This window comes from Schistocerca nitens, chromosome 8, assembly GCF_023898315.1.
Source record: "Schistocerca nitens isolate TAMUIC-IGC-003100 chromosome 8, iqSchNite1.1, whole genome shotgun sequence".
NCBI lineage: Eukaryota > Metazoa > Arthropoda > Insecta > Orthoptera > Acrididae > Schistocerca > Schistocerca nitens.
The window spans coordinates 333,290,369-333,309,019 of NC_064621.1; the positions used below are offsets into that span (position 1 = coordinate 333,290,369).

Here is an 18,651-nt window from a genome sequence, read left to right on the forward strand (position 1 = left end):
CAGTAATAGCCAGTAACTGAGGCCCATGCACTGAAGTGGTAAACATTTGACACTCAAACTACTTTCCGCAAGATGGCCAACAAAAGAGGGCTTCTTACAGCGCTCTAGCTCTAATGTTTGCAGAGATACAGACAAGTACACTGTTTAAGCCCTGCCGTGTAGTCTCTCTGCATGACAGTTTGTTGTGTGGGAATAGTACTGACCTCCCTTACCGACATGCTTTGCAGGGCAGCCTAGATATCGGGTGCAAGAAACGGTTTTCCCAGTGTTTAGCCGGCCGCTGTCGCCGAGCGGTTCTAGGCACTTCAGTCAGGAACTGCACTGCTGCTACGGTTGCAGGTCCTCCCTCGGACATGGATGTGTATGATGTCCTTAGGTTAGTTAGGTTAAGTAGTTCTAAGTTCTAGGGGACAGATGACCTCAGATATAACGTCTCATACTGCTTTGAGCCATTTGAACCATTTTGAACCAATGTTTAAGCTGCCCAGCATAACATATTTGTTGCGAGTATTATCAGCCTGCTTTATCACCTTGCTTTGCATGGTAGCCAACACATCACTGGTTCCAAGCCCTTGGCGTATAGGCTGTGCTGCGTGAGACATGTGGAAGTAGTACCAGTTTGCTTTATCGACCTTCTTTACAAGGGGTACATGTGTAGATGAGCACACCTTGGGGAAGGTTGACATGAATAAAGGAGTATGTGGAAAAGAAGAGGGAGGAGGAAGAGATGGACATATAAAGACATATATCAGTGAGTGCATGTATATATGTGTAAGAACTCCTCCTAGGCCACTGGCTCGAAGTGGTCCAAATTTGGCAAACTCTTTGCCCTGCACAATGACATGTACGCTGCCCAGGATAGGGGTAGAGGCAGGCTGGAAGGGACGGGTAGAGGAAGATGGGAAGGAGAGGATGTACAGATAGGGAGAAAAGGAAGTGATACAGAGGGGGGAGGAGGAGATGAACGAAGTAATGTGCACATTATATGTGATATACTAGTACACAGGCAAAGCTGTGGGTAACACACCTGTAAAATATAAATGTGAGGTAGTCCTGTCAAAAGAGGTTATCGAGATCACTTAAAATTTTGAGTCACTTAGCAAGATGCCACTTTTCTGTAGGACAACCCACGGTGTCAGAGAGCACCATCTCCATATCTGTGTTAACGTTGATGCCAATCAGCAGTGTGCGTCCATGGATACAAATATGTTCCTGTAACAAACGTGAGAGGGTGTGATGGTGGAACTGTTGCTGCTGCCTCAGGTAAGTGGGGCGGCACATCCCCCTGGTGCAGAAGTTGGGAGACCTGTCTTGGCGCCAGTTGGAGGAATAAGAGGCACTCCATATCAGCACAAACATAATGGCCCAGAACTTTATCGATTTTCGCCTTCTTGTGTACCGTTCAATTTATTTAAGTGGCGAAAGTGAAACTTACTTCAACCCCGCAAATCGGTGGCCCTTCGTGTGGGCAAGACATCGATGGTGTTCATTGTGCAAAGTAAATTGATCTTATTATATAAAACGACTGATTCTGTTCTATGACATTTTAATTAATTATCAAGCAGGTCCACAATTACTACCAATTAAATCAGTATTCTGCGGGCAACTCTAATCTGTTATTGACACTACGAAATTATTTTTATTCGCCTTTCTTTCTTTGTGTTGGGGACTTGACTGGACAGCCATTGTAGCTTCGCCATGTGCATTGTTTGGCCTAGAAAAGTCTCTGCATTACATTTCGTACAGGAGTATCTCTGCATTACATTTCGTACAGGAGTATCTCTAAGATTAGCAGCTAGTGGGCTGGTAAGTAAATAAAATCCCTCCATCCATATTTCTGTGTAAGCACGTGCTTAGAAGCAGCATATACACTGGTGTCCAAAATTAAAGCAACAAACTGCTAATTCACGATATATCATATAAACTGTCAGCAGATATCCGTACGATCGTGTTCTGCACGGAAGATGGCATTCCAGTCAATAAACAACCACGCCAACGATGACGTGAGGGCAGCTATCAAACGGGGTAGTGTTTGCCGAATAGACCCACATCAACAATCGCTGTGTACATAGTCACAGACAGTGTAGTATGGAACAGAGAGAGAGCCTACCAGACTCACTGCGGTGAAGGGCCATTGGAACAAAGCAAGACAGACGCAAAATCACGTGGCTCGATAGCTTAAAGTGAATTATTCTGTTTCTCAGTTGTTGCGATAGTTTATAGAAACCGAAACTGTATCCTGAAAATACGGAACCGACCACGTGTGACGTCAGAAGGAGAGGACGTTATTTGGCTGAGGCGGCACGACGGTGACGCCTTAGTACTGCACGGCTTGGGCATCTGACCTCGCAGCATCCAATGGACACGTCGTATCGAGCCAAACTTTGTACAGAAGGCCCTAGCCCAGTGGTCTTCATTGTCTGAGATCTGCTGTATGTGTACCTATGACGCGTTTTCACAGAAGGGAACGTCTGGCGGGGAGTCGTCAACATGCCATGCAGGTGGTCGAACAGTGGGCCAATGTTGTTTTCACATATGAGTCTCTATTTGGTCTGGAGAGGGATTCTCGACAGATTCGTATCTGGAGGGAACGTGGAACACGATTTCGGGGCCCAAACATTGTTGAAAAAGACATCGAGGAGGATCCTTAATGTTGCGGGCATGGGTTATGTTGACCACCTCTTCATGAAATTCTACGGTTGAATCGGGAAGGTTTAACTGCTCCAAGATATCGCGACGACATCTTTGGACCTAATGTAAGGTTGTTGCGAGGTACTGTGGACCCAGACATCGTACTGATGGACGATAATGCTCGACCTCATAGAGCACAGGTGGTTGATGTTTTCTTGGAAATGGAAGACACTGCATGCACCTAGTCCATCTCCCGGTTTGAATCCCACAAAGCATATTTTGGGGTACACAAGCGAGACGAGTTGCGTCACGTCAGCATCTACCAACCACTCTCCAAGCCCTGCGAGCGGCTCTGCAGGAAGAATGGGCGTTATTGCCTCAACATGAATTGATGACGTCGTTCACAGCATTCCCCGTCAATGTCTGGCCTGTATTGCTGGCACAACCCATATTGCGCAAATTAATCAACGGTCGGAACCCGTGGTCAAATCCATTAAGTCGGAAAAAATGAAGATCATTTGAAAATGTTATGCTTGTTGCAGTTGTTTACGTTCTGTATTCTTTACATTGTTTCCGCTTTACTACCACCTGTTCATACTGTATTGTGGCAAAATGTACGCAACCTTGCAAAATTTCCGTTTGTTGCTTTAATTTTGGGAACATGTGTACATCGGCAACACAACGCTGAAAAAAAATTGCGAGGCAGAATTAATATAAACTCATCCAGTAAATATTAGACTCCTCTTAAAAGAGCGCAGTTCTCTCATACGAACGCTATGAGAGATGAAGAGATCCTCACAGTAGAGGAAGTCATGAAAACAGTCGGACGACTGATGAAAAAACAATTTTAAAAATAAATTGGCAGGAATTGGAATCGAATCGCTACGGAATGACAGAAAGGACCTATCGTTATAGGACGTGTCCATGACCACATCGTCAAAGATGTTGTAGTATGAACGCGGACTATCAAACGGGTCTACAAGGAATGGAAACACACTCGCAGTCTTATAACAGGGTATAAGAACAGCAGTCGTAAACAGCACCAACCAGACAGGGACTGAGTGGCTGTCATGCTTTGCCTACCACAATCTATATCAAATCAGGCAGGAAGTACTGCTGTCATGGAATGCAGGATCATCTCAACCAGTTTCCAAGCCAACATCGCGAAGGCAAATGGGTGCAGCTGACATTTGGAGTGTGGTACAGGGTACCCCCAGCCGCGCACTGTACGGCGAATTGCACAGGATGTATTGAGACAGAGACGTAGAATATGAACCAGATCTTTAGTTCAACATTCTCGGTGCCGAACTACTGCCCTTTCTTCTACATCTTCATGACATGTTGTGAACGCACCCATCATTCAAGATAAAGTCATCTGTGTTCACCGCGTTCAATACACATAGATATAGATACAGATATTAAACTGCAATTTAATAATGATGAAGAGTAGGCTGAGGTTTAAGGTACTATGCAGGAAGAATGAATGCTCAAACAAGTGGGATGTGGAAGTACTAAGGAATGAAGAGATACGCTTGAAGTTCTTTGAGGCTATAGCTACAGCGATAGTGAATATCTCAGCAGGCATTTCAGATTAAGAGGAATGGGCGTCATTGAAAAGGACTATCACCGTAAGTTGGGAAGATAAACATAGGTACAAGGAACGTTACTGCAACAAAACATGAATAACAGAAGAACTTCGACTAATCAATGAGAAAAGAAAGTACAAAAATGTCAGGGAAAGCCTGCAGACTTACAAAAAAACCAGTCAGTTAGCAACGAAATAAAAAGGAAGTGCAGGGAAGCTAAGGCGATAGGGCTGCATGAAAAACGTCAAGAAATCGAGATAGTAATGATTGTCGGAAGGAGTGACTCAGCACATAGAAAAGTCAAAACAATCTTCGGTGAAATTAAAAGCAAGGGCGATAACACTAAAATTGCTATGGGAATTCCACTGTTAAATGCAAAGGAGAGAGCAGCGACAGGAGAGAAATAGGAGATCCAATACTAGAATCAGTATTTAAAAGAGCTTTTGGCGATATAAGATCGAATGAGTCAGAAGGGATCGACAACATTCCATAAGAGTTTCTAAAATGATTTTTTGGGAGGGGGGGGGGACGACTATTCACTTGGGTGTGTAGAATGTATGAGTCTCGCGACATACCATCAGATTTTCGGAAAATATCATCCACACAATTCTAAAGATAGCAAGAGCCGACAAGAATGAGAATTATCACATAGTCAGCTTAACAACTCAGGCACACAAATTGCTGACAAGAATAATATACACAACAGTGGAAAGGAGAACTGAGGATCTGTGATACTATCAGTCTGGCTTTAGGAAAGACAAAGGCACCAGAGAGGCAGTTATGACGTTGCGGTTATTAATGGAAGCATGACTGAAGAAAAATCAAGAAACGATCATAGTATTTATCGACAAGGAAAAAACGTTCGTCAATGTAAAATGGTGCAAGATGTTCGAAATGTTGAGAAAAAAAAGGGGAAGTTATAGGGAATAGGGGTAATACACAATATGTACAAGAACCGAAAGGGAACAGTAAGACGTGGTCTGATCAAAAAGTGTCTAAGACAGGGATGTAGTCTTGTGTCCCTACTGTTCAATCTATGCATCGAAGAAACAATGACGAAAATAAAGAAATGGTTCCAGAGAGGGATTAAAATTCAGAAGGAAAGTATATCAGTGATAAAATTCGCTGATGAATTGCTATCCTGGGTGAAGTGAAGAATAATTACGTACTGTTTTGAATGGAATGAACAGTCTAATAGGTACTGAGTATGGATTGAGAGTAAATCGAAGAAATACGAATGTAATAAGATGTAGCAGAAGTGAGAACAGCGAGGAACTTGAAATAAGAATTGGGGATCAAGAAGTACGCAAAGTTAAGGAATTCTGCTACCTAGGCAGCAAAATAACATTTGAGGAATGTAGTTATCAGGACATAAAAAGCAGATTAGCACAAGTAAAAAGGACATTCCTGGCCAAGAGAAGTCTACTAGTACCAAACGTAGTCCTTAATTTAAAGAAGAAATTCCGAGAATGTACATTTGGAGTATAAAAAAAACTGAAGCCTTTGAGATTTGGTGATACAGAAGAATGTGGAAAATTAGGTGGGCTGATAAGATAAGGAATTAGGAGGTTCTCCGTAAAATCGGCGAGGAAAATAATCTATGGAAAATACTGACAAGAAGAAGGAATATGATGATAGGACATCTATTAAGACATCTTCGCACTGGTACTCGTACTAGACGGAGTTGTAGAGCATAAAAATTGTAGAGGAACACAGAGATAGGAATTTATCAAAATAATTGAGGATGCAAGTTGCCTCTGAGATGAAACATTTGGCACAGCAACCGGCTGGGTTGGCCGAGCGATTCTAGGCGCTACAGTCTGGAACCGCGCGACCGCTACGGTCGCAGGTTCGAATCCTGCCTCGGGCATGGATGTATGTGATGTCCTTAGGTTAGTTAGGTTTAACTAGTTCTAAGTTCTAGGGGACTAATGACCTCAGAAGTTGAGTCCCATAGTGCTCAGAGCCATTTGAACCCATAGTGCTCAGAGCCATTTGAGTCATTTGGCACAGCAGAGGAATTCGTTGCAGGCCGCATCAAACCAGTCAGAAGACTGGTGACTCAAAAAGGAAGAACGCTTAGTCAACATATCGCACATCACCAGGTCAGCAATTTTAATCTAATAGGAATTAAGAGATTATTTGGAGCAGCGGATGAAAAGTAACAATCGCCATCCACGGAAATTGGTAACTGTATAGTATCTAATCATCAAAGAGTGGCTTTCAGCTGAATATGGTGCGCCTGGAGAAAATTGTTGACTGGCTTCCTTCACATATGTAGACCATTATCAATGCTAGAGACGGTGCTATATGTTACTACCACTATGCCTCTTGAGGATACGTAATTTCTTGTCCGGTGTGCTTACTATTTTGCCTTGTTACTCGCCATTACAACCATAACGATTAAAGTGAAAAAGAACTACTTCAGTTGGTTGCTACTAGTCGAAAGCAAAGAGTGCAATTAAGTAAAATAAATTGTGAAAGTGGTCGTCAGCGATAGGTTCGGTGTTGGTGCAAGAGCACAGAAATAAACTGTGACCACACAATTTGTTCTTTTGATTGGATTTAGTGAGTGGGGGACGGATCAGAAGCTTTAACGTTGCGCCACGGTTGGAATGAGCACAACAAAAGAGAACATACAGCAAAAACGATATGTGTTTTTGCAAAGCAAGTCAGTTTGTCTGAGGCGGATACCGTAGTCACCACAGCAAGAACGGCGTTAACGTCTTCAGTCAGCAATATATGTGAAAAGTGAATGGCTTGGTCTGGCACATGTGCAGCGAAAATAAACCGAAGATCACGGACGAAAATTTCTTGTGATTTCCTTCTCCGTTTTCGCAGACAGAACGCGACCTGGCGCACGCAGTTTGATCTGGAGTTGGGTAGGCAACCAACAAACTCGTAGTGCGTAGCTGTCTGCATGACCTGTCGGCGGTCATCCAGTGACAGTGTGTTTGTGTTTTATAACAGCAACGTTGCGTCGACAATATCTTGCAGTGATACACTCTGATGACCTAAAACATTATGACCACATGTTTGATAGAGTATTGGATTACCTCTGAAACGCAATACAGCAGTGATTCTTTGGGACACAGAAAAAGTCCTTGGTTGCTTTCTGGAGGTGTCAGGCAAAAATATCTACGCACAGGCCTCTCAATTTCCGTAAATTGTGGGTTCGTGGTTTGTGGGCAAGGAGTTGCAGTCCAACAGCGTATCAAATTTGTTCCCACCGCGTTCAGATCAGGCATGATAGGTGGTCAAGGCACGAACGTGATATCATTACCACGTACCTTAAAGTACTTTAGCACGGTTCTGGGCTTGTGACACGGACAGTTATCGTGCTGGAAGGTGCCATCACCTTCGAGAAACACAAACATAGGGAAAGCAGGTTCTCGAATAAGTTTACGTCGCCCCCAGCTGTCTGGGTGCCTTCTACTATTACAACAAGTCCCATGAGAACCTAGGTGCATGTACCCCATTAACCTGCCCGTGGTTTAGTTCGTGTCGTGATGCCTTACCAACAGCTGTTCACTTGTATGACAGTGCATCCGGACAGTCGACTTGGTGTAACAAGAAACGTCATTCATTCAAGTAGGCGACATGTTTCCTTTGATCTACGACGCAACATTGTCTCTGAACCGCCACGAAACTCGGCATATGTCACATTGACAAGCACTGTCAACTTCTACGTCTTCTTTTTCTTCAACAGAGCTACCTTACGAGAATTATCGGCCGGACCTCTTCAGTTTCTTCTGACTTGCTATTCTTTAACTTACTGATAACTTCGTCTATTTTTTATGTAATATAGAATTCCAAGCTCCTACTATTTCTCTCTTTTTCCCTTCCCAGCACTGGATAATTCATTTATTCTTAGTTGCAGGGAATTCTTTCACGAAGTATGTCTCAACCAAGATGTTCACCCGTTTGATTCGTCGCTAGTTCTAGCCGATCGCTTCTCTTTACACAAAAAAAAAAAAGAAAAACAAAAGAAGTCCACTCGCCAATTACTTTTCCTCTTTCTTTTCAACTGTCCATAATTCTCTGCAATATGATACTAAAATCCAGACAAACAATTTTTGCATCTATTTCTTACTTCTATTAGAACTTTCTTTTCCTGTCAGCAAGTCTTTCATCCTTTCGAAAGATTGTTTGCCCATAGACGTTCCGTTTCTTTTTTCCCTACATACAGCTTCGTTTCCCCATCATCAAACATTGCTACTAGCAAAAAAGTTTTACACGTCCCATGCGGAGACAGCAATTTTTTTAATCACCGTGTAAGTACAACGTGCGTTCAAAAAGTTTCTTTTCGAAGGTCACACTGATCTTTTGTCTACATGTTGGTGCTTCTATACCTACATCGGAGTCGCGGTGGATTTCATATACGCTGCAGCAAAGCCCACAAACGGGAATTTTTTTTATCGCCCCTTATATTAGATCCAAAACTCTCGTCAGTCCTTAAATGAAACAACAAGTTCACTGTTACCAGAAGAATAACGTCATCCCAAATTATGTCAAGATTGACATCAAAACAAACACAACTACTGCGAAGAAAACACTGGAAATCGCACGAAAAACGGTGACTGGTAACAGTAAACTTGTTGTTTCATTTAATGTCAGTAACAGTCACGGTGAAGCCTAACCTAAAAATGTTCGCATTTAAAGTCTCGTCAGTCCGTTTAATGTATTGTGCTCTTTCATTCATTTCTTTCAAATGCCAATTTAAATGTAAAGAGAAATAAAAAAAATCAAGACAAATGGAAAAAAGTAAGTAAACTATAATATCAAAAGAGATCGCTATAACTGTTGATATATTTATTCCACTGTGAGACGATACGGTCAATGTCACAACGGAAAAAAAAAATTGGCGGTTGCCTAAGGAACCATGGTTGAACCCAGACGTGCACTTCTTCGTCCGAAGCACTTCCACAGCCACGAATGTCTTTCTTCACCTGTTGGCAAGGTTGTTTCGAGTACGCTGCACAAGGTTCGCTGGGAAGCCCTTACACATCTTCCAAACAGTCCCGACCCCTCCCCATGTGATTTCCTTATTTTTTGAGGTCTGAAGAAGACATTCGTAGCCGTCGACGTGCTTTGGATGGAGAGACGTACGCCTTGGTACAGTCATGGTTCCGTAGCCAGCTGCAAACTTTTCGCGTTGAAATCATTTACCGTCCTGTCCCAAAGTGTGAAAATATATCAACAAAAAAGAAGGAAGATTGGGTTTAACGACCTGTCGAAATCGAGGTCATTAGACACGGAGCACTAACTCGGATTGAGTCAAGGATAGGGTAGGAAATTGGCAGTGCCCTTCCATAGGAACCATCCCGCCATTTGCCAGGAGAAATTTAAGGAAATCACGGGAAACCTAAATCTGGATCGCGGGACGCTGGATCGAATCGTCGTCGTCCCGAATGTGACTCCAGTGTGCTAACCACTGCGCCACCTTGCTCGGTAAAATGTGTTAACAGTTATGGTGATTACTTTTGAAATAATAAACAATTTACCTCCTTTTTTCTATCTGTCTTGTTTCAATTCGACTGTCCCTTATGGTTCTCGATACCTTAGTGTACGCCCATTATCGTAGTATGATTCATTTACATACTTATTTCCATGTTTATTCCTCACACTATTCATTCTATACTTTCCTGCCCACCAAATCCTTCGTTTCCTCTGTAGCATCCCACATCAAATACCTCCAGTTAAATGAGCTCTTCCTGTTCTCCACGCTTACACCCAAGACATTTGTCATGCTCTAGTTTCCATTCATTCGTCACTACTTTTCAGTGTGTTCCACAAATTCGGCTACAAGGTGTATGGAATCTGCATCTGTTCCATTATTATCATCATTCCAGTTTTCAAATTTTCTTTGTCTACTTTAATTGTTTTCGAGACAGAATGTAATCCAAAGAAATTTAAAGTCATTACGTCCGTCAAAACCTTATTTTATTATTTTATTTCCGTAATACCTTTCCCGTCAGACAATTTCTTCTAGCGTACATTGTTGAACGGTTTCTTTAGGTCTCTGTGGGAACCTCACTGCTTTTAATTTAACTGTAGTGAAACTTCTGCGGAATTTAAATGGGATAGAGTATTAGGTTTGTGCGGAAAAGTATGTTTCGCAGTTTACCAGTAACTTCATTCCTGGCTTGTGTAACTTCCTATGTTTCGGTGTACCACTGGAGTTTATTCAGCTTATTTGACACTTACTTATTCCAACTATTGTCGTAGTGAACCAGCCTCTAACAATGCTCTACCTCATGTTGGCAACTCCGCGCATCGTGAAAAAATATCTGTGTAAAGCATCAACCGCTCTATACACTGGTGCCTCACTTGATCAGTAGAAGCGTCTTAGCTTATACTCTGTTGGTGAATGAAGTTTCAATTCGGCATACCCGGATCAAATTTCTGCTGTACTGTAATAGAGAAGTATAATAGTGTGCAACACATAAGAACGGAAGTAACTTTCACATGATTTGTCACTGACAAGTAACAAAGCCCTGTGAAACTTGGACAATGCATAGAAATAACTGCCACACTACAGTACAGAAGATGACTGAGAGAAGTATGCAATGACAGAAACAGGAATGACACTTTTATTCAGAGGCAATAATTACATCAAAGGCATAGGGATTTACGAAGGCCCCCCTGGACATGACAAAAAGCGGGACATGGTTTTTAATAGAGTGTGTGATCGCCATGGACAGCAGTGCATGGTCTGCAACGTGCTACCATGTTGGTCACAAAGTTGGTAAGTAGGTCTTGTGTTGGGCGTTTCATTTCCGCGCCAGCGAGCATGGAAACGGTACAATATGTCTCCCCAACGCATGCCACAAGTGTTCAATGGGATTTAATATGGGGCAACGAGTAGGCCAATCCATTAGCCAAAAATCCTCTTGAAGAAGAGCTCCTGGAACTTCGTAGTTAGGCCCAGTCGCGCATTGTCATCAACAAAAATGAAGTCAGGTCCAAAACAATCCCTGAAAAGATGCATGTGGGGAGTGAGTATAATGTCAAAATAATGTTCACCGGTGAGTGCATTGTACTACATTAAAGATTTGGAGATCAGTACGACCTTCCAACATTATGCCTCTCCACACATTAACACATGGACCATCAAAACGATCATGTTCGACAATGCTGGACGTTCCATCGTATGGCGAGAAGTGTGGACAATTAATCCGCGCAGCAGTATTGTTCGACGTCATAGTTTTGGTGGTCTATGTGTTACAGTGTGCGGAGGCAACATATTAAGTGCCTATTGTTCTCCAAATCTTTGAAAACGGTACACTCACTGGTCAAAGTTTTAGTGACACGTACTCTTCCCCATCTGCGTGTTTTGAGGAGTTCATTCGTCCTGACTTCATTTTTATTGATGGCAATGTGCGACCGCATCGAACTGAGTAGGTAATGAGGCTCTTGGGACAAGAGGATATGCGGCGAATGGACTGATCTGCCCCTTCCCATGACTTAAATCCCATCGAGCACGTGTGGGATGCATTGGCGAGAAGTACTGCAGCACATTCACGTGCACCAATGACCATCCAGCAGTTTCAAACGGGCTGGTGGATGAATGGAATGCCCTGCAACAAGAACTCCTTATCAAACTTCTGGCCAGCGGGGGCGCATGTTACAGAGCACGCAATGCTGTCCATGGTGTTCAAACAACCTATTAAGAATCACGTTCCAATTTTTGTAACGTTCAATGTACCATTATAAGCCACAGTAACTTCAGTATAGTTAACGTCTTTGAATAAAAGGATCATATCTGTTCCTATTGTTACATATTTCTTTCAGTTACCTTCTGTACTGTACTGTACTGTGCTGAACTATACCGTAGCGGCTCTTTCTGTGTTTCGTCCATGTTTCATCGAGCTGTTACTTGCCAATGACACATCATGCGAAAGCTACTTTCGTTCTTGAGTTTTGCGCATCTGTGTAGCTTTTTTTTCTCTTCTTCTTCTTCAGAAGAGTCGTCAGCACCGCCCCACGATACAATGTTACAACGTCAGCCCTCTGTCATTACTAATCACTGCCTCTTTGCAATTCCATTGCCTCAGATATGTTCGAAGCTCTGACAACTGTACTGTGTGCGTTTATCTTACAACAGCTCTGTACAACATCTTCAGAGATGTCGGTAAAGAAAAGTCTCAGGGCAACAGTTCTGAGATATGAAGGTCAGAAGGTAATGTATAGTTCAGACATTTCGGGTCTCACAGGAAGAATACCGATTATTGCTACTGTTCCCTAGTTATTAGCATTGTAGCAACAGACAGCTTGTCTTGGTCGCAGCCGAAGAGCGAATCATGGTTTACCCTCCTCTATCGCTAACAATTTCACTACCAATATAAAAAAACTAAAACTAAATTCCATCCTTACAGGCCATGAAGTCCCAACGGTACCGACCGTCCGCCGTGTCATCCTCAGTCCACAGGCGTCAATGGGTGCGGATACGGATAGGCATGTGGTCAGCACACCACTCTCCCGGCCGTTGTCAGTTTTCGAGATCGGAGCCGCTACTTCTCAATCAAGTAGCTCCTCCGTTTGCTTCACAAGGGCTGAGTGCACCCCGCTTGCCAACAGCGCTCGGCACACCGGATGGTCACCCATCCAGGTGCTAGCCCAACCCGACAGCGCTTAACTTCGGTGATCTGACGGGAACTGGTGATACCACTGCGGCACGGTCGTTGGCACTGCCAACACACAAGATATAATTTGTAAGTGTGTGCTGGATTGAGTAGAGTTTAGTTATTAAAATCAGGATATTCAAATTCCTGATTCATCGCAGTGACGATCTGAATTCTAAGTTTCACTAATTTTAAAAAATAACAGTGCTCCTTACAGAAGTAACTGTCAGCAGAATTGTTGTGCCCACCAACAACAACCATATCCCACGTAGCTCGTAATCAAATTGATGCTAGTGACGATGACATATGTCCAGGGATATCACTGGGATACCGCGTCCAGTGAAAGTATTCCCGAATGCTTCACTACATTCAAATCTAGGAAAATCCCTGTTTCCGCCCATGACTGCTGGTAAAAGGTATATTTCACCTTCATAGCATTTTGCACCGTTATCCGAAAATCTTGCTGAAGCTCGCAGTCCGTCTCAGTGACTATGATGGTCTGACGCACTGCAAGTATAGCACGAAAAATATTCTCTGGATTGAAATCAGAATCCAATAATTACTCCTCCAAGGCGCGTACCTGGCGGCTCGGAAAACGCTCGTTGCGACCTCCAGAATGTAACTTCACTCGCATCTTCCAAACTTCACAGAAGCTCTCCCGCGTACCTTGCTGGATTAGCACTACAGGAATATTTCATGGTTCAGGGTACGAATCTCGGTCATGCATACAGTTTTAATCTTCCTGGAGGTTTCAAAACAGTGTACATTCCGCTATAGAGCGAAATATTCATTCTAGAAGCTACTGCCCAGTTGTTGGATAAACTACCATCCGCAAATCCTTTCTTCCAGGAGTGATAATCCCACAAGGTACACTGCAGAACAAGCGAAAAGTTTAGAAGGTATGTAAAAGATACTATAAGAAGTAAAGCTGTTAGGGTGAGTTATGTGGCGCACTTTGCCTTGCCTCCCCAATTTTCACTAATCTAATTCCATCAGTTTTGTACTGCTTCTTTGAGAATATGAAAGTCACTAAAACGCTTGATAACGTGTAATTCACTTTACCCATAGAAAGTGAACTGACCTTCACCCCCCCCCCCCCTCCCTTGCCGAATAACAAAATTTTAAGCTTTCCTTGGGACTAAGCTGTGTTGTTCAATGAATTTAGCATTAAACTTCAAACAACTAAAACACAGCAGTGGGCACTCATAAACACGACAAGGTGGACAAGTTATATACACACTTGAGAGTGTTAGGAACATAACCCATAGACAACGAAGTTTTAAATTCACAGTGCTTCACTATAACACCATCAATTACAAGACTGTTCATCCATCTGTTGCAAGGATTTCTTTTTCAAATAAGCAGCATATCGTCAATGAAGTTGGAACACGTGAGGCAATACTGACCCTACGACTTATCTTAGAAGAAAGATTAAGGAAAGGCAAACCTACGTTTCTAGCTTTTGTAGACTTAGAGAAAGCTTCTGACAATGTTGACTGGAATACTCTCTTTCAAATTCTAAAGGTGGCAGGGGTAAAACACAGGGAGCGAAAGGCTATCTACAATTTGCACAGAAACCAGATGGCAGTTATAAGAGTCGAGGGGCATGAAAGGGAAGCAGTGGTTGGGAAGGGAGTGAGACAGGGTTGAAGCCTATCCCCGATGTTATTCAATCTGTATATTGAGCAAGCAGTAAAGGAAACAAAAGAGAAATTCGGAGTAGGTATTAAAATCCATGGAGAAGAAATAAACATTTGGAGGTTCGCCGATGACATTGTAATTCTATCAGAGACAGCAAAGGACTTGGAACAGCAGTTGAACGGAATGGACAGTGTCTTGAAAGGAGGATATAAGATGAACATCAACAAAAGCAAAACGAGGATAATGGAATGTAGTCAAATTAAATCCGGTGATGCTGAGGGGATTAGATTAGGAAATGTGACACTTAAATTAGTAAAGAAGTTTTGCTATTTGGGGAGCAAAATAACTGATGATGGTCGAAGTTGAGAGGATATAAAATGTAGACTGGCAATGGCAAGGAAAGCGTTCCTGAAGAAGAGAAATTTGTTAACATCGAGTATAGATTTAAGTGTCAGGAAGTCGTTTCTGAAAGTATTTGTACGGAGTGTAGCCATGTATGGAAGTGAAACATGGACCATAAATAGTTTGGACAAGAAGAGAATAGAAGCTTTCGAAATGTGGTGCTACAGAAGAATGCTGGAGATTAGATGGGTAGATCACATAACTAATGATGAAGTATTGAATAGAACTGGGGAGAAGTGGAGTTTGTGGCACAACTTGACAAAAAGAAGGGACCGGTTAGTAGAACATGTTCTGAGGCATCAAGGGATCACAAATTTAGCATTGGAGGGCAAGCGTGGAGGGTAAAAATCATAGAGGGAGACCAAAAGATGAATACACTAAGCAGATTCAGAAGGATGTAGGTTGCAGTAAGTACTGGGAGATGAAGAAGCTTGCACAGGATAGGGTAGCACGGAGAGCTGCATCAAACCAGTCTCAGGACTGAAGACCACAACAACGACAACAACAACGTCAATGAACGATAAAACAGAACACGTTTGAGTCAAAACCTGTTACAGGCTACATACAAAGATAGCGCAAAACATTAGGCAAATAGGTAAATCGAGAGAGAAAGCAACGCAAAGGCCGCTATTGTAAAGGAAGACATTACAATTTTTAAATTACAATTTTCCACACGAGACAAGCAAGACCACAAATGTGTTATGTCAAAAACAAAACCTATCACAAAAGAGCAAGTTTTATATTTGTTTATAACAAATCTTTAAATTAACACATACAGCATCTACTAAACGGTGCCACAGTAACTACTCAGCTGACAATTTGCTTTTAAGAAAACAAATAATCTCTTTTAATGGACCACAGCACAATTTAAAACCACTTTGAAAAATCTAAATCACCAAAAGACAATTTAAACAACGCATAAGAGCAAAACCCTGTTTTTAAATGCAGTCAACTCATAGGCTAATAAATGCAACATACAAGAAGATATATAAGCGCAATAAATGTCGTTGCAGTTGGACACAGGATGATAACTTATTCAATGAAACCACTGGCAAGGTTTGCGGTTTATCTCGTAGACTTGCAGATGCTCATCAACACAACTAATAGTGAAGTTTTCCTTTATCCAACACCGGACAGTAACTTTCCACCAAGCGAAACACCCTTCCATCGTGAAGCCAAGCAAAGGAGCATAACATCCACAGTACACTACAGTTGACGATGCACACAGTGACCTCGCCCAGTTCCAGCAGATGCCAGTGCAAGATGGGTAGATAACACTTCACAGTGAGAAAAGTACATTTCTGCTGATGCGCATTCCAGACATCACACTGCCAACACAACTGTCGTTACATACACAGTCATACAGATTTCTGTACCTCGACTGTTCTCTGCCACAATCACCAGGGCACACTTTCGCGGCACACCTTCTAGTGCTCATCCATAAAACAATAATCGAGCGCAGCACAGCGAGCTGCTCGGTGTCCCATTGAGTCAGTCTGTGTCTCTCCTTTCATGTTTTTGGCGCTTAACTTTCAATTACTAGAAGTCAATTTTAGACTATCTCCCATCCTAACAACAGCTTCATCGCTTCAATAAGACTCTTTGAGTTTCAGTAGCAACACTTCGTAATATATAGGGTGTTTCAAAATGAACATACCGGTTTTAAGGTGTTGTGGTTTTTATTATGATCGATTGTAAACAATACACCAAATGAAAAAGCAACTCAAACAGTTTTGTTTATATACCTGCGCGCAATGGGAAGAGTATGGAATGACAAAGAGTGACTGAAAAACTTGTCGAACGAGTGCGAATCTTTCACGCTTAGCCTCGAGAAATATCGCCGTCTAAAGTTTGTGGGCCTTTCTTTTTCGTTTAATCAACTGTAACTGATGTTTCTTATCTTGATGTGCTACAGCTATGGCCCGTGCCTCAATGGGAAGAAGTTGAACAACACATCTTTATTTGGGAGAAAGATGATGCGCTGCTTCACTGGCATACATCTACATCTACATCCATACTCCGCAAGCCACCTGACGGTGTGTGGCGGAGGGTACCCTGAGTACCTCTATCGGTTCTCCCTTCTATTCCAGTCTAGTATTGTTCGTGGAAAGATGGATTGTCGGTATGCTTCTGTGTGGGCTCTAATCTCTCTGATTTTATCCTCATGGTCTCTTCGGGAGATATCCGTAGGAGGGAGCAATATACTGCTTGACTCTTCGGTGAAGGTATGTTCTTGAAACTTTAACAAAAGCCCGTACCGAGCTACTGAGCGTCTCTCCTGCAGAGTCTTCCACTGGAGTTTATCTATCATCTCCGTAACGCTTTCGCGATTATTAAATGATCCTGTAACGAAGCGCGCTGCTCTCCGTTGGATCAAATGGCTCTGAGCACTATGGGACTCAACATCTTAGGTCATAAGTCCCCTAGAACTTAGAACTACTTAAACCTAACTAACCTAAGGACATCACACACACCCATGCCCGAGGCGGGATTCGAACCCGCGACCGTAGCAGTCCCGCGGCTCCGGACTGCAGCGCCAGAACCGCTAGACCACCGCGGCCGGCTCCGTTGGATCTTCTCTATCTCTTCTATCAATCCTATCTGGTACGGATCCCACACTGTTGAGCAGTATTCAAGCAGTGGGCGAACAAGCGTACTGTAACCTACTTCCTTTGTTTTCGGATTGCATTTCCTTAGGATTCTTCCAATGAATGTCAGTCTGGCATCCGCTTTACCGACGATCAACTTTATATGATCATTCCATTTTAAATCACTCCTAATGCGTACTCCCAGATAATTTATGGAATTAACTAATTCCAGTTGCTGACCTGCTATAGTTCAGTACGTGACCGGTTAAACGACGTTGTAGCCGACCCGTGGATTGGGCGCAAGGGGCCGGCTGACACAGCATTTTATGAACGACTTCCACTTTCACACACGATCTGACGCGATCATGTGTGTGCCTCCTATACCAGCTGAGTTATCTGATTTTAGAAACAGTGTTATTGCGACAGTTACTCCTGGCACATTGACCAAGGTTTCGGAACACCTCGCCTATCGACTCGATGTGTGATCGGTGTTCACACTGAATAGTTGTAAGAAAAACTGTTTGTGTTTCTTTTACAGTTGGTGTATTATTTATAATTGTAAGGTGAATATAATATGTGGTACAAAGCCTTAAAACCCGTATATTAATTTTGAAACACCCTTTATAATGGAAGTAATTTTTTTAAGTTCTCATGGAAAGCTGAAATAAGTTTTCATTAGTTTATAGATATTATACTCGTATTTACTTTTCGTAGAAAATGTTACACAGTTTCTAATTTGATCCATGAGAGAGGATAGTCAGTCGTATTTACTATTCTGAACGTTTTAATAATCTTCTAGGAAGTCCAAATGTAGTACAGTTAAAGAGTGGTGCACCTACATCAGGAAGGCTGCATAACAAAAGCGTATATCAGTGTTTAGATGACAGCAGTCTTGAAATGTTGTTTAACAAATCTTCACGACCACCACTGGATTTAATCATAACCACAGACAATATCTGCCAGTCCACACACAGTGAAGCTTACAGTACCATTCTGTCGTTGCGTTGTACGTTGTAAATATTGTAAACTTCACACAGCTGTTAAACTGTGCCCTTTCACAAGGTCGCATTCTAATGTCGCAATTATAGCACATAACTCGCCAAATACCGTCTCACTTCACTTCACTTCACTTCACTTACCCTTATTTCACACTATTCAACGTAAACTTGCGTTCACCAC

At 42.5% G+C, this 18,651-nt stretch overlaps 1 pseudogene; it reads right to left on the reverse strand.

Annotated features, from left to right (window-relative positions):
- Positions 1-12,788: 12,788 nt before the first annotated feature.
- LOC126199846 (5S ribosomal RNA) lies at positions 12,789-12,906 on the reverse strand (annotated as a pseudogene).
- Between the last annotated feature and the right edge of the window lie 5,745 nt (positions 12,907-18,651).